Source organism: Felis catus, chromosome B2, assembly GCF_018350175.1.
Source record: "Felis catus isolate Fca126 chromosome B2, F.catus_Fca126_mat1.0, whole genome shotgun sequence".
In the NCBI taxonomy this organism is placed as follows: Eukaryota; Metazoa; Chordata; class Mammalia; order Carnivora; family Felidae; genus Felis; species Felis catus.
In genome coordinates this window covers 6,233,229-6,258,111 of record NC_058372.1, presented here as the reverse complement: position 1 = coordinate 6,258,111, position 24,883 = coordinate 6,233,229, and the positions used below count along the sequence as shown (strand labels likewise).

At 39.3% G+C, this 24,883-nt stretch overlaps 1 long non-coding RNA gene across 1 annotated transcript in view; it reads right to left on the bottom strand.

Moving 5' to 3' along the window:
• LOC109499521 overlaps window positions 1-24,883 on the bottom strand; it is a 581,435-nt gene that overhangs the window by 76,443 nt on the left and 480,109 nt on the right. The gene's annotated exons all lie outside the window — the stretch shown is intronic.

Genomic DNA, 24,883 nt, shown 5'->3' with positions numbered 1-24,883 from the left:
GAGCTGTGAAATACGCACTATACCATTCATTCTGTGGAAAAGAACAAATATAGTCTGCTGTGGATTTGCTTATCTCTGTGATTTACCTTTCTGCTTCCCTTCTCCCCTCCCCCACCTTACTGTTCCTTCCACCTTTGCTCATCTGTTAGGAAGGGATGCAGGACACCCAGGTGAAGTGGGCTTGCCACCCCCACTGCCCCCCGGCCCTTCCCCTAGCCCCCAGTTCATTCCTGTGTTCTCTCCATGACTCAGCTCTGGCTTGCTTCTTTCTGGAACCCTTCTTTAACGGCCAGCCTGCTAAGACGCCTTGCAGTGTGTTTTGCACAGTACCCCGACCTTACCTTTTCCAGTAGCACTAGTCAGACTCACTGCTAATATGATGGCTTCATTTGTACAAATTAGGGAAGTATATTCCCAGAGATGAGCAGTGCCCTCTGGAATATGCCGAATATGACAGCTGGCAACACTTATCAGTGTTATCACATTTCAGTAGAGAGCCTCCAGCCTGTTCCACTTGTTTTTCCCAATTTTCTCCTCTCAGGAACGCCACTTTCCTCCACAATGATTTGGGAAATACTTATTCTTGCTACTGCCCAACATGCTTTATAGCCAAACAGAATCTTTCTCCAACTTCCCTTACTCCGGTCTCCCTTCCCCACCTGGCTCATAGGCGCGGGTGACATGCTACCAGCTGGCTGCCCTTCCCTCCTTTGTGTAAGGAGCTCCTGTGGCAGCCAGATGGCCTTACGGTCAAACCCAAATCTCCATGCACGGGGTCCCTGGCCAGTGTGACTTCGGGCTGTGCTCCCAACATCCCTTGCTACAGATAACTGCATTTTTTTTTCTAGACACACAACATTCAATTTATATCTCTCCCATTTTGAAATGGTCACCTCCTCTTGTTTCTTCTCATCCTTTAGAACTCAGTCCTGAGAAACTTTAGCAGCCTCACTGTATCCAAAAAGGTAATTAGAGAAAGACACACACACACACACACACACACACACACACACACACACACACACCTCTCCGATGGCCAGGTTTCTGATACGCTGGAAAACCGCACTACAGACTTACTGAGGCCCGTGCACATAAACATAAGATGACAATACAGGAAAGAAAGTGATCTCGTTGGCTAGTTTAGGCATATACTACTTGCCTGGAGAATGGGATAAAACAAGTTACTTTTTCATTTCTTTCGTATTTATTTTTGCACTCAAAGGTAACTCATAGTTCCCTTTTGAATTCACTGATATTGTGAGATAGATTCTCCCATCTAATCCTGCGACAGTAAAACACACAGCCGGGAGACAACACTGATATGGTCTGCTGGAAGGATCCTACTAATTCAAGTCATGTGGGATCGCATAATGAATGTGTTTCCAAATATTCTAATATTGCACAGTAAAACACATCTGTAATATAAATTTCAAACGTTTATAATAAGCTATACATTGCAAGACCTCTTGATATTTCAAATAAACAAGGGATACATATTTGTCATGATGCTAACAAGTAGACGTTCAAACCATACATTTTCACACATATGCTAATTACTATACTATGAATAGCCAATAATTGATTAAAAGGTATTTTGCAGATGTTACGTCTGTACAAATACATGATCATCAAAAGAATTTTAAAAACCCAATAGCTAAAGGCAGAGATGGAAAAAAATAACCACACTCCAATTACTTTAATATAGGAACAAAAGAAACATATTTCCTACAAAACACGAAAACAAAATGGGTTTATTGCATTTAATGACACCATTGCTGATACTACTGGAGTCATATGTGGGAAAACTGCCTTTTACTCACAAATGTGGGAGCCCTTCTGTTACTCAAATGGTGTCAAGAAAGGTGAGTTGGTAAGTGCATGTAGCTCCAAAAATAAGATAGTTTTGAAATTTATGAAGTAACTAGGAAAATACAGAGTGCTGATCCAACAAGTATAATACCAATGGGAAAATACTGCTGACCGCTTTTAATCTCTCCTTTGATATGTTGATGTGTGTTAGGTCCATCCAGCTATAGGATCAGGTGACGGAAAGAAGAAACTCCTCTTTTGTGCACTCTTTATGCTAAATGTTATCACATAGAAGACTGATCTGTCTACTGTCTAGTAATCAATTTATTCATCCATCTAGACACCTATTATGTACCTATCATTTACCTATCTATCCTTCCAAACCTGTAAGATAGTGATTATTCTCCCAATATTACAGGTGAAGACAGGGCAGAGAAAGCCCATCATACCTTGCCCACGGCCACCACAGCAAAGTGGGAGCTTGAATCCACATCAGTGTATTCCCAGGCTAATACCACCTGAGGAGTCTTCTGTTTTTGTGTCTGTGTTTGCAGTGGTGCCCACGTTGTATCATAATGGGCTTCCTGAGTGCTGTCTTCTCCAATAGCCTATAGGTGGTAACCTAATTATTAATACACCCGTATCCACTAGCAACATGCCTGGAACTTACAGGCCCTCCCCAGATTCATACTGAATCCAACTGAAAACATACTACCTGTGCTGGTTTAACTACAGTCTAATTCTGGATGTTCCAACAGTCTCAGTCTTGGAAATGAGGACTTGTATGAACTGACCTAACTCCGCTGCCAGCTCTTTTCCAGTGTCCTCGTTGTTAAGTTAAACATCACCTGATATTAATTCACTTCACAGGAGAACAAAGGAAACTTTCCCCTCATGACTTTTATTTTGGCCAATTCAGTTTCCATTTCCTTTTTTTCCACTCAAATATTTATTTCCCCAACACTCAGGAAAATTTTATTTCTCCTGTTTTCCAAACAATGGCAACCATTGGTTCAGCTTGTAACAATCTCATATCTTCACTGTGGGCGAGTGCGCTTGAAATTCAAGACAAAGTAAATAAATTCTATTAGCACAAGGTTGTTATTTTTATCATTCTAGTCATACATGTAAGGAAATGTTACAATTCACAGTGAATGTTGCTGGCATGAATACAGAGACCACAGTAGAGAGAGATATATTTAAACTGACAGGTGTGTTATGCCCTAAGCTTTATCAGAACATATGGGGGGAAGGTCCTCTTTTCACCAGGGTTCATTGTCCTGACTTGCACAGTAATTATTTTCCCTGTAGCTACCCCTCCCCCCGCAGACTACTAAAGTAAGACTGAAGCTCAGGTAAAAATGATCACCACAGCCTGCCTGGGAACTTGGAGTGCCATAATTTTGGTTCTTATTGGCCACCAGTCCGTGGCTGGAAAGCACAGCACTTGGAGCCACAGAGAGACACAGAAGAGTAAATAAACACCTTTCTCCTCTGCCCCGTAACTAGCAAACCACACTCTTAGCACAAGGTGAGGGTTTTAAGCTGACAGGATATTCCATTGTGTCCATTGGGATTGAAGCCTAGAAAAAAATGAGTTTATCTCCAAAGTGAATAAATGGTTAGAGCAGAGGTCACCAAGCGATGGCTTCTGCTTCCTTTTGTATGGCTCACAAACAAGAATGTTCTTTTTTCCTTTTCATGTTTAAAGGGTTTGGTAACAATAAACAAACAAGCAAACATACAGGCGTCTTTAAGATTTTTAGATGACTACATTTAATCTGGCTCCAATCTACAGCCTAGACTTTTGACCAAAGATTAGCAAATGTTTTAAGGTTTTGTGAGCCACATACATTTTTTTGAGTTTTCCCCCCAACCCCTTACAAATGTAAAAATATATTATTGTGGGGCAAAAATAGAAACACACATGTGGGCCAGATTTGGCCAGCAGGGAGGCCCCTGCCCTTGTGGATGGTTGACTCATACAAGAGAATGGAATCACCACATGGAGAAAAGTACTCTATCAACCACGAATTCTTCCCAACAGGATCACCTGCTTTGGACTATTATGAGACTGAGAAATAAACATCCATGGTATTCGAGCCAGGGTGCAGACAGTTCCAAGAAGAACATTCCAAGCAGAGGCCCTGGCTCAGGAGCACGTCTCTAGCATTTGTAGAATACATAGGAGGTAAGCGTGTCTGCATTAGAATGACCAAGATGGAGAATATGAAGATTTGAGGCCAAAGAAGAAAGAGGCAACTAGATTTTCATAGGTTCTCATGGATGATTGTTTGGTTTGTCCTGAGAGCAACCCAAAATGGCAACCCACTGGAGAGTCCTGAGTTGGGTAAGGCACAATGTTACTCTGGCTGCTGCACTGAAAATGCATACAGGGAATCAGTGCTGGACCTTTGGGGGGGCAGGGGGAGGTAGAAGACTGTTCCATCACTCAATGGAGCTGGAACCAAATCGCAGCGAAGGATAAGGTGGGGCCCACAGCACTTGCTAATGGATCGACATGGTGCACGAGAATGAGGGAGAAGCTTAAGATGACTTCACATATTTTGTCCTGGGTGAGGTTGATACCGAATTGAAGAAAACTGGAGGACGAATAAGGTTGGAAAACATTACGGGCCCAGTTCTCTGCATCCTAAGTGTGAGATGTATACAGGACCTCAAATGGAGGTGTCATACTAGCAGTTGGATAGAAAAGTCTGGGGCTGAGGGGAGGAGTTAAAAGCCTCCCTCTCTAATCTAGACTTTTTTCCGCAGAACCCCTATTTCACTGCATAGGAATATCATGTTTTGTTTGCATTATTTTTCTCTCTTTCTAGGTTGTTTACTCGTTGAAGGGAGGACTGGTTTATTTATTTATTTTTTTAATTTTTTTTTTCAACGTTTATTTATTTTTTTTGCGACAGAGAGAGACAAAGCATGAATGGGGGAAGGGCAGAGAGGGAGGGAGACACAGAATCAGAAACAGGCTCCAGGCTCTGAGCCATCAGCCCAGAGCCTGATGCAGGGCTCGAACTCACGGACCGTGAGATTGTGACCTGGCTGAAGTCGGACGCTTAACCGACTGCGCCACCCAGGCGCCCCAAGGACTGGTTTATTTTTAAATAATTGTGTGTCCTCTACAGTACATGGCACAAAGAATGTGTTTCGCATGAACAAATGAGTGTAGATATGTGAGTCTACCGATGCCAGAGACAGTGTATCCCTAAGTAAAGTTCCCAAGCTTGTGAAATACAGGCATTGGCCACAGAATGCTTCTACTCTGAAACACAAAACATTTTTTTTTTTTAATGGGGAATAGCTAAGGCCTTCAGAAAATAGTGAAGACTGTATGTCTAAAATATTCACACGAGTTCTCAGGGCAATTTCAGTGCTAACTAAAGTTTAGGATTATTTCTATGGAATTGTGACTATAAGCATACATTTCTATTATGTGAAAGTATTAATAACGATTACATTCCATACCCGAGTTTCATGGAAAACTACCACCAATAGGGCTTTTATTTTTTTTTTATTTTTATTTATTTATTTTTTAATTTGAGCGAGCGAGCGAGAGAGAGACAGCATGCCCAAGAGCCAGGGGGAGGGGCGGGGGAGGGAGAGAGAGGGAGAGAGAGGGAGAGAGAGAATGAATCTTAAGTGAGCTCCACACTCAGCATGAAGCCTGCCACAGGGCTCCATCCACGACCCTCGGGTCATGACCTGAGCCGAAACCAAGAGTTGGACACCTAACCGAGCCACCCAGGTGTCCCCAATTAAGCACTTTATTCCCGTTCTCACCCTTGAGATTTATTTGCGAACGTTATGTCCACCTAACTGTAGGAAAGTAGCCTGAATTTGTTATTTTCCAAGAAAAATCACAATAGAAAATTGGAAAGGGGACAATCACCACCATGACGTACGATAAACGTCTGAATGTCTGCTGAAATAAGTTTACAAAGTGTGCAGATCACCTGCGGAACCTATTTCTTCTGTCAGGGACCAAATCAATGCTGTTATTTCACAAATGAATTATAGGCTACAGCTTTCCTTAAAAAAATAAATTGCACCAGATATTAGATGGTATCTTTGGATTCACAATTGCACCTCGGCATCTTTTTTTCTAGCCTCCCAGGGAGCGCTGCCAGGGGCCTTAAAAGCAGCGTGGTATTTGCCCTCATCGCACCTGTGAGTAGGCTGCGGTGGGTGGAAATGGACTTCATGATTTAAACAGATTACCCAGGAAAGGGATCTTCAGCAGGTTAAAGCAATTACTTAGTTTTCCTGGTTGTGACAGATTTTCATTGTTCCCGAACACAGCCCTCCCCACACAAGGGAGGTGCGTGTTTACTTATGTCTCCTCTTCGGCAGCTGACTTCTCTTTCTTCTTCCCACCCCCCCGTCAGACATCAGACTTCTGCGCCCATCAGATTCCCGCGCCCACTGCACCCAGCCGCCCTCACATCCCCACACCCACCGCAACGCCGGCCAGCAGGCTTACAAATTAGCAGTGTTTCAAATTCATTTGTAGTTTGTAATTTTAAAATGCTTCTGAAGTTAAAAAAAAAAAAAGGTTCAATCATTGACTATCTGTGAACACTCTTCATTTCTAGTTCTAGTCCACTGCGGAGACAGGGGTCTCTCTCAAAGGACGATCTCCCATTACATAGAAATTTTACCCAATCTTTCAGATTCCTGCAGTTTTAAGAGTAAATGACGCCTGTAAGTTTGGCACATGGATTTGCTGTATTTCAGTTCTGACATGCGGAAGCGTCAGAGGTCCCCATATGGATGCCTCATTTTTTTTTAATTAATAAATAAAGAGGGAGGGAGGGAAATGCAAACTGAATATCAAAATCCAATGAATATGACAGTGGTAACTCAAAACGTTAACCGCAATTTTCTCTAAATTGAGTTTCAAAACTTCTTTTTTCTTTATCGCCAGAGGTCTGGGCAGAGCTCAGTGAAAGAATGACATTCCGTGCCTCCCCCCCCCCCGCATTTCCTTGGCCACATTGGTTTGGGACAAGATAGATGGTGGGGGTTCAACGTACAAGAAGCATCCTGCAGCTCCCTGTCAAACTAAAAGGTTTAAAAAAATGGTAAGGGTAAAAGCTTTTAAGGACTGTGACATAAATGACATTTGATGGGGTAGAAAGCCTCACTGTATGTACAGCTTCTATTTAAGACTGGAAGATATTCAGACCAGGTTTTTCTAAAATATGTTTTAGCATCTAAAAAATGACTGATGGGATTAGAAGTTGGGTTAGTTTTGTCTCTTAAGTTCACAATCAGCTTTTTTTCCCCCCAGATACTCAAATGTCATCCATAGTAACTAACTCTGCTCCTTTATTTACATTTTAAATGTGAGTGGCATTAAGGACTTAGAATGGCCTCTGACCTGTGGCACAATCTGTAGGATTTGTCCCCTTGAAGCAATATTCATAAGCTCTAATAGGATAGAACTCTATTTTCTATCAACATCACCTTGACAGATATGGACTCCAACTTCATTTATAATAGAGCATAGAGTATATTTAAGTGCATGAATAAACACTTATAGCTAAAAATCATTTTCTTCACCTATGCTGCAAATGGATCCAGGGATTTAGAAAACAGTCTCTTTACTCCCTCTCTTCTAGAACTCAGGGGCCAGGAAAAAGAAAACACAAACTGGTTATATGATTGAGTTTGAGCCACAGATATTTTGGTCCCTGATTCTTAGCCTGTTGTTAAATGCTGCCCTCAATCTGATAGCAATTTAAAAAGCCCGGTCCAGGGGCACCACGGTGGCTCAGTCGGTTAAGCATCTGACTTCAATTTAGGTCATGATCTCACGGTTCATGAGTTCGAGCCCTGCATCGGGCTCTGTGTTGACAGCACGGAGCCTGGAGCCTGCTTCGAGTTCAGTGTCTCCGTCTCTCTCTGCCCCTCCCACGCCCGTGCTCTGTCTCTCTCTTTCTCAAAAACGAATAAACACTTAAAAAAAATTTTTTTGAAAAAAGCCAGAAAGCGCCAATGCCAATCAGGAGTAGGAAAACTAGAAGTTGTTTTCAGCTCAGCTCATCAAAGGATATGTAAGTATTTTTCAAACATTAATCAGCAAAAAGGGACTTTGATTCACAACAGACATGATCTGTTTAAAATGCAATCAACAAAGACCATGAATAACAGGGGGTCCCCCTCTTTTTCTAATTCAGCGTACAGTGATTGGATTTTAGGGGGATTCACGCTCATCGCGCTTAGCTCGGTATGCCTGCATCGCCACGTAGAAAACTCCCATGTCCCCGTGGTGCTCTTCCTGACCCACTCATGCACCTGCTCAAGGCAGTAACAATGATTAATTTCAGTATCCGAACCTCTGTCTCTGTTTTGCTATGTCTCTCCATGTCTCTTACTTCCTACCCTCACCTCCACCCATTAGCAGTAAAAGTTCTGTCTCCTACTTGACTGAGAAAATTTCACTCATCAGACGAAACTTTAAGTTCTCATTTTAAAACTTGTGTGTCTAAGGGTGTTCTATCCTCATTCATCCCAGACTCCTATAATCAATCATCTGACATTTTTGAATGAGAAAAGCCATCTCACCTCAAAGGTAGTCCTCTTACAATTCTGGACCTTTTCTAGGGGTCTCCTTCTGAGTGAGAATGAAAGAATCACTCACACGGTTATGAAAGCCATATACATGGCTGCCATTATGAAAACCTTCAGTCATGCCCCAGACACCAATACAGAACAAAATCCTTTTGCTTCTATGTCCTCAGTAGAAGCCCATCTACTTTCCACCATCCCTGCTACCATCAACATTGTTCATCTGTCACCCAGTATATGATGACAACTTCTCACATGGTTTGGTTTCTCAGTATCCTGTCTTCTGCCTTCAATGCTTTCTTCACAGTACACTGGGATTATCCTTTCAAAATGTGATGCAGTTAAAATAATTGACTCTTGGGGCGCCTGGGTGGCGCAGTTGGTTGAGCGTCCGACTTCAGCCAGGTCACGATCTCGCGGTCCGTGAGTTCGAGCCCCGCGTCGGGCTCTGGGCTGATGGCTCAGAGCCTGGAGCCTGTTTCCGATTCTGTGTCTCCCTCTCTCTCTGCCCCTCCCCCGTTCATGCTCTGTCTCTGTCTGTCCCAAAAATATATAAACGTTGAAAAAAAATAAAATAAAATAAAATAATTGACTCTTCATTTTGCTCTTGTAGAATATCATTTATCTTGATTTCCTTGCGTGGTATTGGTATAGACCTGTTGTCCCAGCTGTCCCTTGATTTCTGAATGTTTAATAAAGTAGCATTATTAAGAGTTGCATTTTTAAAAATCCAGGGGGAGGAGTGCCTGGGTAGCTCAGCTGGTTAAGCATCAGACTTTTGATTTTGGCTCAGGTCACGATCTCAAGGTTCGTGGGATTGAGCCCCACATCGGGCTCTATGCTGACAGCACAGAGCCTGTTTCAGAGTTTCTTTCTCCCTCTCTCCCTGCCTCTCTCTCTCTCTCCCTCTCTCTCTCTCTCTGTGTCTCTCTCTCAAAAAGCCGGGGGAAAAATGAGGATGTGTTTGTTTGTACTTGCAGTTTCTGCCAAATGTCCATCTGGTCACGTGTGGCATTCCTGAGCAGTAGATAGAATTCTCGCTCTAAAGTCTATTACATTTGTAATGCAACCAGCAAAAGCTCATCTCCCTTTCTCTGACTCAACACAACACCTCTCTTTCAATTACAACGTGGGGCTTTTGCTGTTTAAAAACATGCATTCAGACACAAGCAGCTAGAGACAGATCACCGAGGTCTACGATAAGCGTGAAGCCTCCAGGCTGCCAGTTGGCATCGTCAACAACAAAAAAACAGGAAACTACAGGTGTTTGTAAAATAAGTATGGGAGCTTAGCATTTATTCTGTAAAGGTTATGAGAGCAGTCTTAAGTCCTTTGCTACATATTATTTGTCAGTTTTTTGGTGTCTATCTATAATGATGTTATTGATTATAAACTTTTGTGTGATGAATCTTTCATCAACAATTAGATTACAAAATAAAGTTGCATCTTTAATGAAAACTTAAAATACTAACATGATGTTTCCTTTTCAAGCTGATAACGAATGTGGAACTTACATAAAATGATTTTGTCAACATCTACCATCCAGAATAGGGACAGCAGTGATGTCACAGATAAAATGAAATGAGAAGTCAAAAATCTGCTGAGATAAAAATAATTTATAAATTATAATTTAATTTTTTAAATATATTTTATATTTTTTTATATTTATATATATTTTTATTTATTATATATATTTTATATATTTATATTTTATTTTCTATATTTTTATATTTTTCTAAATATTTTTATAAATTTTTATAAAAATACATTTTTATAAATTTTAAAAATATATTTTTATAAATTATAACTTATTTAGAATTTATAAATAAAAAATTATAAATAGTTTATTTGCTAAGATAAAAATAATTTTATTTTTAAAATAAAAATTTTCCATACCTGTAGCTGCAAAAGTTATATTTACCTATAACTGTGTGAACCGTGACTTTTCAATTAGATGGAATGATTATTTTAATACTTAATTTCACTCATCTTCAGTTCCAAATGTTCTTATGAACTAATAAAATCAAAATGATAGAGTCAATTACCTTGGCCCCATTAGCAGAACTTCAAATTATTGAAACAAGGAAATGCTTCAAAGAGAAAATTATTTAGGTGGGTGATAATAAGAATACATATTTTGAGAATCATTCCATTACTGTAAAAAATGCCCTTACTGAGTAAAATCGCAATGGAGAAGAAATTTACTTGGAAAAGAGAAGTTAAAAATGGCTGCAAATTCCTGGCCCCTCCTCTTTTTGAAGGGTAAAGGCTACTCGCCTTCCCCTAGAGTCTGTGCTGGCACGACCAGCTTGCTTGGCAATGAAATGTGGCAGAGCTGACATTCTGTCCTTGTGAGGTTAGTTCATAGAAAGCTATCCAGCTTCCACCTTGGCCCCTTCAAAGACACATCCTTGGGGAAGGCAGAAGCTATGTAACAAACTTGGAAATCAACCTTAGCTTCTCCAGCCATCCTCACACAGGCATTACCCATGGAAGCCCCAGTACACAAAATGTGGACAAGAAACAAAAGGGCCTCAGTCAAGCTGTCTGGGACATCTGTAGCCATGTGAGCCACGGCTCTCAAGTTGAGAGCCCAATAATTATAGAGCCAGAAAGGAGTTATGTCCTGCTAAATCTTTATCCAGTCCATTCACCTTCCAACTTCTACCCACCAGCCAGACAGTCCACTGTGACTTCTGACTGAATCAACCAACACTCAAGACGGCCACCAAATGGGAATCCTCATGCCCATCTTTCTGCCTACATTTATTGTCTGAGATTCTACTGCAAGGAAGGACTTTTCTTTCTCCTCCCAATGTCATATAATTATTCATTTTTTAATATCAGTAGGATTCCAGTTCCGGTCAATAACTTTGGATAGACTCATTATTTCTTTTGATTCTCAAATTTCTTAGATTTGGTCCTTCAAGCTGACTCCTGGGTCTTTCTGATGTACTTCCATTGTTATTTGAGAAATTTCTTGGGCACCTGGGTGGCTCAGTTAGTTAAGCGTCTGACTTCAGCTCAGGTCATGATCTCATGGTTCGTGAGTTCAAGTCCCATGTCCTGGCTCTGTGCTGACAGCTCAGAGCCTGGAGCCTGCTTCAGATTCTGTGTCTCCCTCTCTCTGTACCCCTCCCTAGCTCACTCTCTCTCTCTCTCTCTCTCTCAAAAATAAATAAAACATTAAAAAAAAAAGAAATTTCATTCTTTTGAGAAGAGAGACTCCCAGTTCATCTTCTTTCCCTTTCCCAGATATGTCTCAGAGCATTCCTGGTTTTCTTTTTTAGTGAAGAATGGTATTTGGAATACAAATCCCAAATGCTTGGTATGTTCACTGCTACTTGGATATAAGTGCAATTCCAGTCCATCTCACATGGAATTTTTGTAGCCTTCCCAATTACTGTTTGTAAATATTTCTCAGACAGAATAATGACTCCCATTAATAGTCACTTACTTCCTTGCTCAGTCAGTTAACATATTTGTTCAATATAACCAGTCACTTATCCACCTCTCCCACCTATCACTTCTAAGCCCTGCTCCTATCATCCAACTTTTGAACACCGATGTCTCTGTTAGGAGAGAGTGAAGGAAGCAATAGAATTCTAAGTCACCATGAGTCAGGGGCACCTGCGTGGCTCATTCAGTTAAATACCTACTCTTGATTTCAGCTCAGGGCATGATCCCGGGGTCATGGGATCGAGGCCCACATTGGGCTCTGCACTATCTGTGTGGAGCCTACCTGGATTTTCTCTCTCTCCCTTTCTCTCTCTGCCCTACCCTGCTTGTGCACTCTTTGTCTCTCTAAAAATAAATAAATAAATAAATAAATAAATAAATAAATAAATAAATAATATGTTTAAATAACCATGACCCAAACAAAAAAGAAATCACAAGGGAAATTTAAAATATGTTGACCTGCATGATAATGAAGATATGAAACAACAAGCCTGTGGACACAAGTAAAATATCATGGTCTACAGAAAAAAGGGACAAATGTATCAACTATTTCAATATTATTTGACTACAAAACACAACTTTCCAACAAACTGCAGATGATTTTATGGCAAATATTAAAATAACACTATATTTAAAAAATTCTTCTCTTGACAAAATACTAGAGACAGACATGGCTGAGAAATGGGTTAAAGAATTTGAAGATGTACCATAAATAATCATCGTACATAGGTCATTTTAAGGTTCATGTCGTAATACAAAATGTTTCTGCTTTTAAATTATGCTTTCAATATACACAAATGCTAAAGTTCGTTAGGCGTACTAAATAAGATAATAAAATAAAAAATAAGTAAAAGCTGAGAGACTGGTATTTGGCGGCCAATTCGTTAGGTATTCCTTCCAAAGAGCACAGTGCTGTATTTATGGGTGGAAATTATGGTCAAGGTGTATCTCAGCCTTTCCCACCACTTTGATGTGCCTGTGCTCAGTCTCTGAATTTCTTTCAGAGAGAATTGGCCCATCTCAGGGGTGCCTTCACTGTGTCCATAGGAAGAGGGGAATTCAGAAATGATCTATGCAACCACTCTGATTAGAACTATTTTAGGGGCGCCTGGGTGGCTCAGTCGGTTAAGCGTCTGACTTCGGTTTAAGGTCATGATCTCGCGGTCTGTGAGTTCAAGCCCCGCGTCGGGCTCTGTGCTGACAGCTCAGAGCCTGGAGCCTGTTTCATATACTGTGTCTCACTCTCTCTCTGGCCCTCCCCCATTCATGCTCTGTCTCTGTCTCAAAAATAAATAAACGTTAAAAAAATTTTTAAAAAAATAACTATTTTAGGGGTGCTTGGGTGGTTTAGTCAGTCAAGTGTTTGACTTTTGATTTCGGTTCAGGTCACGATCTCACCATTTGTGGGATTGAGCCCCATTGTCAGGGTTTGGGACACTCTGTCTCTCTCAAAATAAAGAAACTTTAAAAAAAAATTATCTTTAAAAAAAAGAACGATTTTATACACCCACCAATATATTGGTGGAAATTAGTAAGACTAATTTCTCGTTAGCCAATAATATTTCAAAAGTATATTAAAATATCCATTTATTTTATACAATTATATATATTTATTATATACGTATACACATATATATTTCCTCTGATCACCTTCCTTACAATAGTCATTGTGTCACTTTGAACAACTCAGGATAATGTGTTTTTTTAAACATCTTTCCTTAGCTTCAACCCTTCGCCTTTATTTTTGGAGGTTTGCAAACTGGCCTTTTTTCATTCCTTCATTTATCAAACTTCATTTGCCAAATTGTCTTCTCCTCAGGGCCTTTGGAAATGCCCCTGCATTTACATGAAATGTTCTTTACTTTGTCTCCATATTGCTAGCTTCTACTTATCTTTCAGGCTTTTGCTAAATAGTTGCTTCTGGGACCCATCCTGAAGAGGGAAATCTCCATTATAAAATCTCTCAAAGATACAAATCCCCCTCTTCTCCCTAGTATTTACCACAGTTGGAATTTTGTAGGTATTTATGTGAGGATATGTCTCACATACCATAAAGTAGCTGAAAAAAGACAAGGAACACATCTGTGTTTTCTCACTGCCGATATTAGCCCAGTACCTGTTATTTAATACATGCTCAATAAATATTTACTTGCTGAATAAATAAAGAAATGAGTGACACTGTAAATTAGCCTGCTCTTCCATTCGGTTCCTTACGTATTCAAAAGATCTTGCCCTACTCTCTCCCAGGATTCCTTCCGTTCTTGGAGGCATCACAGACTGTCAGGCACCTTCCTGGATAATCTTTTCTATAAATTGAATTAAATAAATATGTTTTGCTACCAAACAAGGTGTTAAAGAAAATTTCGATAATATCATACTACCTTGAACGATTATATCAGTTATAATTAATCTGTTTTTAATAATGATTTCCACAGAATTTTGGATATCAGGTCTTTTGATCAAGAATGAAACTTCATCACTTAAAACTATTTTAGAAACTCATCTCTTTACATTTACATGACTTTCCGAGGAACCTAACCGGAAGCACTGCTGAAGACAGGTATGTTGGCCTTGAAATAATACCTTTAGTTATGAAGGGCTTTTTTCCCCTTTTTAAAAATTTATTTATTTATTTGGGGGGTGGGGAGAGAGAGAGAGAGAGAGAGAGAGAGAGAGAGAGAGAGAGAGAGAGAGAGAGAGAATGAATCCCAATCAGGCTCCGTGCTGTCAGCACAGAGCCTGAGGCAGGTCTTGAACTCAGGAAACATGAGACCGTGACCTGAGCTGAAATCAAGAGTTGGACGCTTCACCAACTGAGCCACCCAGACGCCCCATTTTTTTTTATATTTAAAAAAATATTTTGGAATTAAATATTTGTTAGAAAAGCTAGTATTTTCAAAACACCTTTTGTAAAGCAAGGCTGCAGTTTGGGATATCTGGAGAGCAGACTCTGAGCCAGAGTTCAGAGTTGGAGCTGTTTATAAGATCAGCTCACCCTCTCTGGAAGGGAGGGAGAGGAAGCAGGCGCCGGTAAAGTGTGACACAGGCAGCCTGACTCAACTCCACTGAGAGCGGCAGAGATGAAATGACCTGTCACAGTCTGTCCTGCTTTGAACCTAAACGGCAAGACTGTTACACCTACACTCTGATCATCAAGGCGCACGTCTTCCCCAAGGGATGCGGTATCTCTCCGCAGCAGGGCAATCCCAGAAGGCACCGCCAGCCAAATGCAGTCTTCTGACCACATTTACAGCAGCGGGGCCTCAGGTCCTTCCTCGAAGGGGATCTGCACCCACATCTCCGTGTCCATTACTAGCAATTTGTTATTTCATTATCCTTTCCTGATTTTTCAAAAAAAAAGAGGAACAGATATTTATTAAATGCCAACTCTGAGCTAGAGACTCTAATAAGCATTCTAAATGCACCATCTCATTTAATGCTTACAAAAACTCCATCATCTCCCAAAATTTTAGCTCCATTTTACAGGTAAGGACACTTGGACACAGCACGTAGATTCCCAAAGGACACACAGAGAGAATTTAGACCCAGACACTCTAGCTGCACATGCAGAACATTTTGACCCAACTAATAGGAGTATAGAAAGTATGGCTGCTTTCTAAAAGGAATGCAAAAAAACATACAGGCAATAAATCATCTTGAATGTCCCAAATTCATTTTTGGTTCAGTGTACCTGTTTCCATTTAGATTTTATTAAGGTGAGTTACATTTGTATGAAAAAGAAAATTTTCTCTAATTATGCTATTGGACTTAAGAGGGTGACCCTTGTAATGATTAATGTTTGATGTCAGAGGAAGGACAAATACAAATACATACAACCTCGTGTGGAAAAAAATAAACCAATATCTCCATCTAAAAGTGTTCCATGTGTATCAGAGATATAAGAATGCAGAATGAAGGAGGGTTACAGAAGTAATTTTATTTTTTACATTTATATCTCACTAGGTAACTGGCAGGAGACATGATGCTAAGGTATATATATATCGTATATATATATATATATATATATATATACGATATATATATATACGATATATATATATATCCATATACGATGTATATATATATCCATATACGATATATATATATATATATATCCATATACGATATATATATATATACATATATATATATATATACATACACACACATACATATATGTATATATATATATCCATAAGATTGAATTTAAGGGCCTAATTCTCAATGCAATATCATGTTAATGAAATGATTTAAAGCATACTGCCTTGGATTTTGTAGGCATTTACAAATAGCTTATAAATCTGAAAATGCACGATACACTTATCCCCCTAGAGAGTATTCTGTACAAACCTCAACCAACATATTTTGCTATATACATTAAGGACTAATTTTTAATGTTATTAGAAAAGAAAATATCTAAACATCAAGAGCTATCATTGTGTGGATTTCCCACAGGATATGTCAGATGAACCAACATTAGAGTTATTGAAACCAAGAATGGACAAAGCATATTTATGGGGTATAGAAAAGGCAGAAAGGTACAAATTGACCTAGTGGTTCGTTTCTATTTCTGAATTCATAGACTGAAAGGTTATAAATTATATTAAAGAGATACAGAAAATATTACACAGCTTATTAAATCATTACAACCCATCAACAACCACCAAAACACATTTATTTTATTTTAAGGGTTACCCATTTCATTATGAATGGTTTAAAAAAAACTTATCTAAGGTATTTAATATAATATAATGGGCGGTTTTTACAAATAGAATAAAGCAAATGCATTTGAAATGGCTTGATATGTTGTAATTGCCACACGCCCAAAGAAATTATTTCCAAGACTTTTATATAAACTGGAGTCTACCCACACCATCCTTATAAATATATTAGTACATCTTCTTAATTCCCTTATAACAATAAAATAACTACCACGGCTATTTCAAAGAAAATGGAAAATCGAGGTTAAAGGTGGTAGAGACTTAAAGGGGACTCAGACTACAGATACTACCTGTGTGTGTTTTTGCACACATGTGAACACATAAGCATGTGTGTTTGTGCACACGTGCGTGTGTATGTATCTCACGTATACTTTTTAGGATGCCTACCAACACTGCTCTTCTGAAAAGACGTGTGATATTACAATGCCAACGCCAAGCATACTGAGAAAACAAAAGCAGCCAGGAGATAATGATGACTAAAAGCTACTTTTCCACCCAAGTGACTACATGAGAGCGTGAAACTTTTACCTTTCAGCTGCCCGTCGGGACTTACCCCAAACTTTTTAACAGATCCCCATGACCACCTTGTACTCCTCCTTCGAACATTTATTACACACACAATAAAAAGCACCATTTTAAGAGAGACAGAGGAGACTGGATGCCATTGTCTTCTATGGGAGCATTCGTTTGCCTCTCCGTCACTCGTCCAGCCATTGCAATACATGTTCTGAGTTTCTCCTACATTTTCACCATAATCCTGAAATGCCCCACTCCCCCCTGTGCGTTCAATTCCCAAATTGTACATGTGGGTATCACCTGAATTACTTCCAAGTCAAACCTTTTCAAGAGGATATTTGGCAATTTCTCGGGAATTCCTTAGTCTACACCCCTAACTACAATTTGCTGTCTCCCTTGGGTATCTACACGACAGGTGACATTCTACCTTTTGTGTTACTTTTCGTATCAAAGTCCTTCATTCTTCCTGTAAATAATGCAAAGTATACTGAAATTCTATTTCCTAAAGGAACTTAATTTGTGTCTGTTTTGTCAGTGATATATATTTTTAAGAGCAATTAAATAGTGAGCCAAAGAATTCCTTGGTGATCGGGAACATCCTATTTGTCAATTTAGAGTAAAATACCTAAGCTCGTTTTCCCTTATGAGCTCGTATTTTCTGCCACATGGTTTGCCTCCAATTTTCAGCCTGGCCTATGAAAATAATGCATTCATATTTCTAAACACACCCAGAGATTAGAACAGAATAGATTTGTGGATGACAAACACTGCTGTCTGGATTAAGCTCTGTGGGCATGACTCTGCATGGAAGCCTGCACAGCCGATAAGGGTGGAAATTTAATTTCTGCCTAAATGGAGCCTTAGTGGGAGAGCATATCTCTGAAGACTTCAGAGGTAAAAATCTAGTGATCATAATTTTACCCAGATGGGCTTTTTTTTTCTTGTATTCTAACTAATATAGAGCAAAATGTCTTTAAGTGGATTATTCCCATTGCAGGGGTTCAATTCAGGGAGTATCACACTTCTCCAGCATTGATCTGTGTTGTTGAACATGATTTCCAATTTTCTTAGATTTTTTTTTTTTTTGCAATTTGGCAACAGGGTGTTATTTAAAAAAGGGAGGTTGTATACAGAAGTATAGAAGTCAGTGAAACTTTGCTCTTCCAAATATCTTCTATCCTATCATCACCGTGACTGGCTCAATCCCCTAGTCCTGGGTGGCTTTTTTCTTACTCTCTTTAAAGATCCTTTTCCTGCTGACATGGAAGCAATTCACGTAATAAAAACAATTTTATCTCTAACATGCAATGATTCATGCACCAAACAGGCGGTCAAATAGCTGGTTTCCACATCACAGTAAATGAAGCTAAAAGAACAGGTACGTGGATGGGGCTGGAAGCTTTAGAAAGCCTGTGCTGAGCTTAGCTGTTTATTCACATACTCAGTGTGAAATTAATGAAGATACGTTTGGTGGCCAAGATTTCTATTACTTTGAAATACTATAATGTAGGTAAGTACACAAGAGTGTGTTTTAAAACACTATTACTGGAATCCATATCTTGTCTTTTCGGGAAATAAATGCAGATTTATTTCCTTCATTAATGAGAAACCTAATTCCATCTAAGATCGTGCAGAGCACAGTACAACGTTAAGGTGTATAGGCAGTTCTGCTCCGCCCCGTAAATGGAACACTACTTAAAATGCAATTTTAATTCCGGTTTAATTCCGCCCCGTAAATGGAACAATACTTAAAAGGCAATTGTTCTAAAATTTCTTGGCAAACAGTTTCCCTAAGCGTTGGCCCAGTTTCTTCATCACTGCATTTAAGTAAGTTCCCAACTTTATTAAGACTTCAGGCTCTTTGTTGCCAAGAAGAAAACCCACTGAAAAAGTAAACAACGGGAGTTGGGTTTTCAAATAAATTTGGGTTTGCTTAGGCTGTTTAAAATTTGGTTTGGAAGAAATCAAACATTATTCAAGCTTTCAGAGAGATGAATTGTGTCAGATCCCCCGTTTTTATGAGCTTTTCAACTGAACTGTTGCCTTTGGACTGGAAAAATTTATTTTCATAATCCTTGCATTTACCATTCCTTTTATTTTAAGTAGGCTTTAATAAGTAAAAAAACAAAAACAAACACACAAACAAAAACGTGGAACTTGCCTTGATTGCTTCAGGTTTTTTTTCCTTTACCAAAACTATTTGGCGATACTAAATGTAGGCTAAATTGTAATCCCCCAGGAAGTAATTTTTATTGCCAATCTGGCTTCATCTGCCAGGAGACTATACATCATCTACCAATGAAATATGAAATACTTCCTAAAGAAAACAAACAATGCATTCCTTTGTGTTATTTTGGTGTGCCTGATTATAAGAGGATACAAAATACCGAGCATTTAAAATTTCAATCCATAGAGATAATTGGTGTTATATCAGAAAGGAAGATGATAGGAAAGCCTGCGTGCTTTTCTAGTCAAAATTGGCATGAAGCCTAGGGTCAAACCTGGCAAATGCTCAATAAAGTCCAAGGGTCACACACATGGAAGATACTTTGCAAAGTCATCTACTGCTATAGCCTTTAAAAGTGGCTTGCTCTCACTCTCTGCCTTTCAACGTCAGTTATCTGAATCTCTTCTCTATTATTAAAGATTAAATAAAGCGAAAAGAAACAGTATTGTGCTTTGACCATCCATTCCTATCTTTAATCTCTGACAACTCTCCCTTCGTGGCATACTTAATCAAATCTCTCAGGTAGCATTTAGTTGTCCGCTTCTTCTCATCCTGGGGAAAAGCTAGCCACCATTATCAATTAGCTAACACTGGGTACTTCTAAAGCTATTTGGAAACCACTTCTTAATCACCTCGCTTCCAAACTAAATAATCCCAATTCCTTTATCCTACCCTCAGAGGCCCCATTTTACACTCTTTAATCATCTCTGTGGCTCTTCTCTGGAATCCCTGCAAGTTCCCAGTGTCCCTAAAAGGCTTTGAAACCCAAAACTCGGTAATAATTTGTCTCTCTTTCATCTGTTGTCATGCGGTGAGAACTGAGGGTTTGGCTTCTCCTATGACCTAGATTGTAGACAACTTCAGGGTAAACATTATATTTCTTTGCATAAGAAGCATTTTTGTTGACAGTAATTTCCTATAGAATCATGTACATCATGGATGCTTTCCATTAGGTTCCTTTGTTTTGTCTTGTTTTGCTTATTGCCCTAGCCTCATTATCATTGAGAAGAACACAATGACTCTCGTGTTATATAAACTTATGTAGGTGCTCTGGTCCCTTTTCCTATTTTGACCTGCCACCTAAAAGTGAAAGGTTGTATGTACTCTGTTGAGAAGGCTCTTAACACAAGTCCTATGCAACGTAACAATTGTTAAGTGTGACTTTGAGTTTTATATGTGTCTTTAAACGTATTAAAAAGGAAACAGGTATTTGTTAGGAAATATTCACCAACTTTGTTTCAAAATGCAAATGAATAATCTTGTCAACCCAAGCTATAATAAAGACACTTGAATGGGGGCAGGGGGAAGACCCCAAACATTGATGTCTCTTTGAATTAAGTGCACTTGTACTAAAACTGGCTAGTTGGAATACATGGAAAAACTAACACACGCCAGAAGTAGCATTCATTAATTCTTGGCAAAAAACTAAAAATGAGGGGCGCCTGGGTGGCTCAGTTAGTTGAGGGTCCGACTTCAGCTCAGGTCACGATCTCATAGTTCGTGAGCTCGAGCCCCGCGTCGGACTCTGTGCTAACAGCTCAGAGCCAGGAGCCTGCTTCACGTTCTATGTCTCCCTTTCTCTCTGCCCTTCCCCATTCATGCTGCCTGTCTCTATCTCTCAAAAATAAATAAACATTAAACAAATAAAAAACTAAAGATGAAATAGCCTATTGAACATGGAATCTAGATTTGCAATGTAACGATAAATCATAGAAGATAAAATTATGAACAAGGCATTATGGAGTGTGTTGAAGAATTTACCCTAGAAAGAACTGGAAGAATAGACTAAGTGTTGGCTCATGTTAAAGACATGAAAGGAATACTAGTAATACTTATACAACCTAAATTATTTACTAAAAGTACTTTCCAAAGGTATACTCATAAAAATCAGAGTTTTGTTGATTTATTAAGTCTATTCATAGATTCTGAGTTGCACATCAAGGCCATGACTTTATTAAATCCATTCGTCAAACATTTATGTATTAAGTACCTATGATATGGCAGGGGCTGTTCTAGATTGAGCAATAAACAGAAAAATGGGCAAACTCTCTGTCCTTATTAAAGTTACATTATATTTATGGAATAGCTTAATAAAAGATGTATATAATTCATCAGTAGGTTGTATATACCAAAAATAAAGAAAAAGATATAGCAGGTAGGAGGAGTTGGGAACACCAGGAACGGGTAGGTTGCTTTCATTTAGGGTGGTCAGAAAAGGTCTCTGATATGAGGCCAGATTAGCAGAGACCTGGAGGAAGTGAAGGAGAGAACTTTTCAGAGTTCTGGGAAAAGAAAATTTGGGCACAAGAATCATCAAGTGCAAAGACTACAAGGGTTGTGTATACTTAGCCTGTTCAAGATACATCAAGGAAGTCAGTGTGACAGCAGAAGAGTCAAAGAGAGGCAAAGACAGAGACAGAGAGAGGATTCGAAAGCAGAGGGATGCTAAAGAGGCCAGATCAGGTCATGCACAACCTTTTAATCCCATGGTCATGACTTTGGTTTATACTCTCAGTAAGATGAGGAGCCATTTGAAGCTTCTGAGTCAAAGATTGGTATCACCAACCTTAACTTTTACAATAAGTCCTTTGGCAACTCTATGGATGATAGACTATAGAACAGGAAAGTGTAGATGTATCAAGACCAATTAAAAGTCTGTCAGTAGTTTGGATAATAAGTGGATGGTGGTGATAAAAGTAGAGGAGGTGAGAAATAGTCAGATTCTGGATACGCTTTGAAGGAAGAGTGGACATGATTTTCCAACAGATTAAGCATAGGTGTGAGAGAAAGAGCAGAGTCAAGGGTGACTCTAGTTTTGGGCTTCCCAATGTTGTGTCAGCCCCAGTGTATTGAAGGTAACACTCTCAGCTAGGAATACCTGAAGCCCTCATCCAACTTGAATTACTGATGAAGAGCCCCCATAGACATTAATCCTACCAGGGCCAAGCCCTTGTAGTTCTTATTACAATCACAGGATGAAGTTCACCAAGAAACCATCAGGGAGCTTTGAGGAACTCGATGTATTACTTACAAGTCCTGTGGGGTACATTTCATGCCTGAGGGCCACATAGTGACTTCACGGGGAGAGACAAATTGAGAGACTGGACTTGGTACCCTGCCTTGATTAGGGTGCAAGGGTGAGAAGTTTGGGGTTTCTGGGGTCACTCATCGCTCGTTCATTTGAAGCATAAGAGCAAGAATTAGGGCATGGGAGAGTGGAGGCAGGGTCGCTCAAGCAGTCAATTATTTAGGTCACCCAGGGTTTTCTGAAAGAGGCACGTCTTGGGTGGCACAGCTGGTGGTATATTAATTCAAGAAGAATGTCTCTCGAAACAGATGCCTCAGCACTGAGAAGTTTAATGTCAGGCACTTAGACCACAACCAAATAAAAGGATGAAGATTCAATGAACTGTCATAGGGAAGCCTGGGTGAAGATCAGACCTTCCTTTGTTGAAAAACAGTTGTGCTGATCTGTATTAATTTGTCCTGTTCTATTGAGTGATGTGTCTATCCCTTTGCCAGGACCACACTGTTTTGATAACTGTAACTGTAAAATCAGCCTGTATATTGAGTATAATTTCTCCAACCTTATTTTCTTTTTACAAAATTGTTTTGCCGATTCTATTTCTTTTGCCTCTCCATATTAATTTTAAACAAATTTCTTAGTGTTTATTTACTTTTGAGAGAGATAGAAAGAGCGAGTGAGGGAGGGTTAGAGAGAGAGGGAGACACAGAATCTGAAGCAGACTCCAGGCTCTGAACTGTCAGCCCAGAGCCTGACACGGGGCTTGAACCCATGAACTGCGAGATCATGACCTGAGATAAAGTTGGATGCTCAACCGACTGAGCCACCCAGTCACCCCTCTCCATATTCATTTTAGAATCAGCATGTCTGTATCTTCAAAAAATACTGTTAGGATTCTGATAGCAATTACATTAAACCTACAGATCTATTTGGAAAGTATTACCATCTTTGTTAGGTTGATTATTGCAGTCCCTGACCATAATCTGTCCCTCCATTTATTCAGGTCTTTGACTTTTTTCATTATCATCGTGTAGTTTCCTATTCAGATTTTATACATGTTTTGTTAGGTTTGTACCTAAGGTTTTAACTTTTGGGGGAACTATCCTAAATGATATTTATTTTTAGTACGAGTTTATATTTATTCATTGCTCAAATGCACACATATGATTATCATCTTCAGATAGTGACAGAAAAGTTTCCTTTCTTTCTTATCTGTATGCATTTAATTTTCTTTTCTTGCTGTATTGTATAGGGTAGCATTCTAGTACTATGATGAATACGAATGGTAAGAATGGACATTCTTGACTTGTTTCCCATCTGAGAAAGAAAGCATTCGGTCTTCTATCAATGTTAACGGTAAGTTTTCTAGTATATGCTTTGTATCAGGGTGAGGATGTTCCATTCCACTCTGAATTTACTGAGATCCTATACCATGAATGGTTGTTAAATTCTGTCAAAAGCTTGTTCTGCATCAATGGGCATGATCACGTGCTTTCACTTCTTTGGGATCTTAATTTGTAGTTTACTTTGAATAATCCTTAGAATATTACTCCATTCTTGCCGTCCTGGAATAAATTCTGCTTGACATTAGTGTATTGTTCTTTTTATGTGTTATCATATTCCATGTGCTAATATTTTGTTGATAATTCTGGGGTCTATGCTCATGTGCTGACGAGGGATGTTGTTCTGTAGTTTTCTGATGTTTATTCTCCTGGTTTTTCTATCAAAGGAATCCTGACTTTATAACATGAATTGGGAGCTCCCATATTCTGAAAGAGGTCATACAGAATTAGTGCTATTCTTTCTTTAAATATTTGGCATTGTTATATTTTAAAAGATTGCTCTGGCAGAATGCATTGAGGAGATGTGCAAACAAAACAGGATCAGGAAGGAGTCTACTGAAGTTATTTTCCTGAGAGATAAAGCTGTCCTGGATGTATGACAAAGAAGAGGGATGGAAATAAGTATATATCACACCTAGAACTCATGTTGGCCCATAGTAGGTAGTCAGCCACTTTTTAAGTTTCTTCTCTGTTTCCCCTTAGCTTCATTTTTGTGGAAGAAGTATAAATAAATCAGATGAATCTCTAGAATAAAGGTCAGCAAGCTATAGCCTGTGGCCTGCTTGCATGTTTTTGTAAATGAAGTTTTAGTGGGTCATAGCCATGCCCATTTTATACAAATGGCCTATGGCTGCTTTTGCACTACAATATTGGAGTTGCCTTTGTTGCAACAGATGCCATGCTGCTCATGAGCCTAAAATATTTATTATCCAGCTCTTTATGAAAAAGAGGACCAATCCTACTGTAGACAAGTCTAAAGATATGAATAAAATTGATAACTTATACGCAGAGGTTTCCAGTAAACATTTTCACTCAGAATAAAAGCCAACATCCTTACAATTTCTCACAACGACCTACACCACCCTGCTACCTGCCTTGCACACTTGCCCTTATCCCTCTCTGACCCCAGTACTTATTACCTTTGCGTTATTCACTTCATACCAGCCTGCTTACTCTTCTCCAAACATTCAGACAG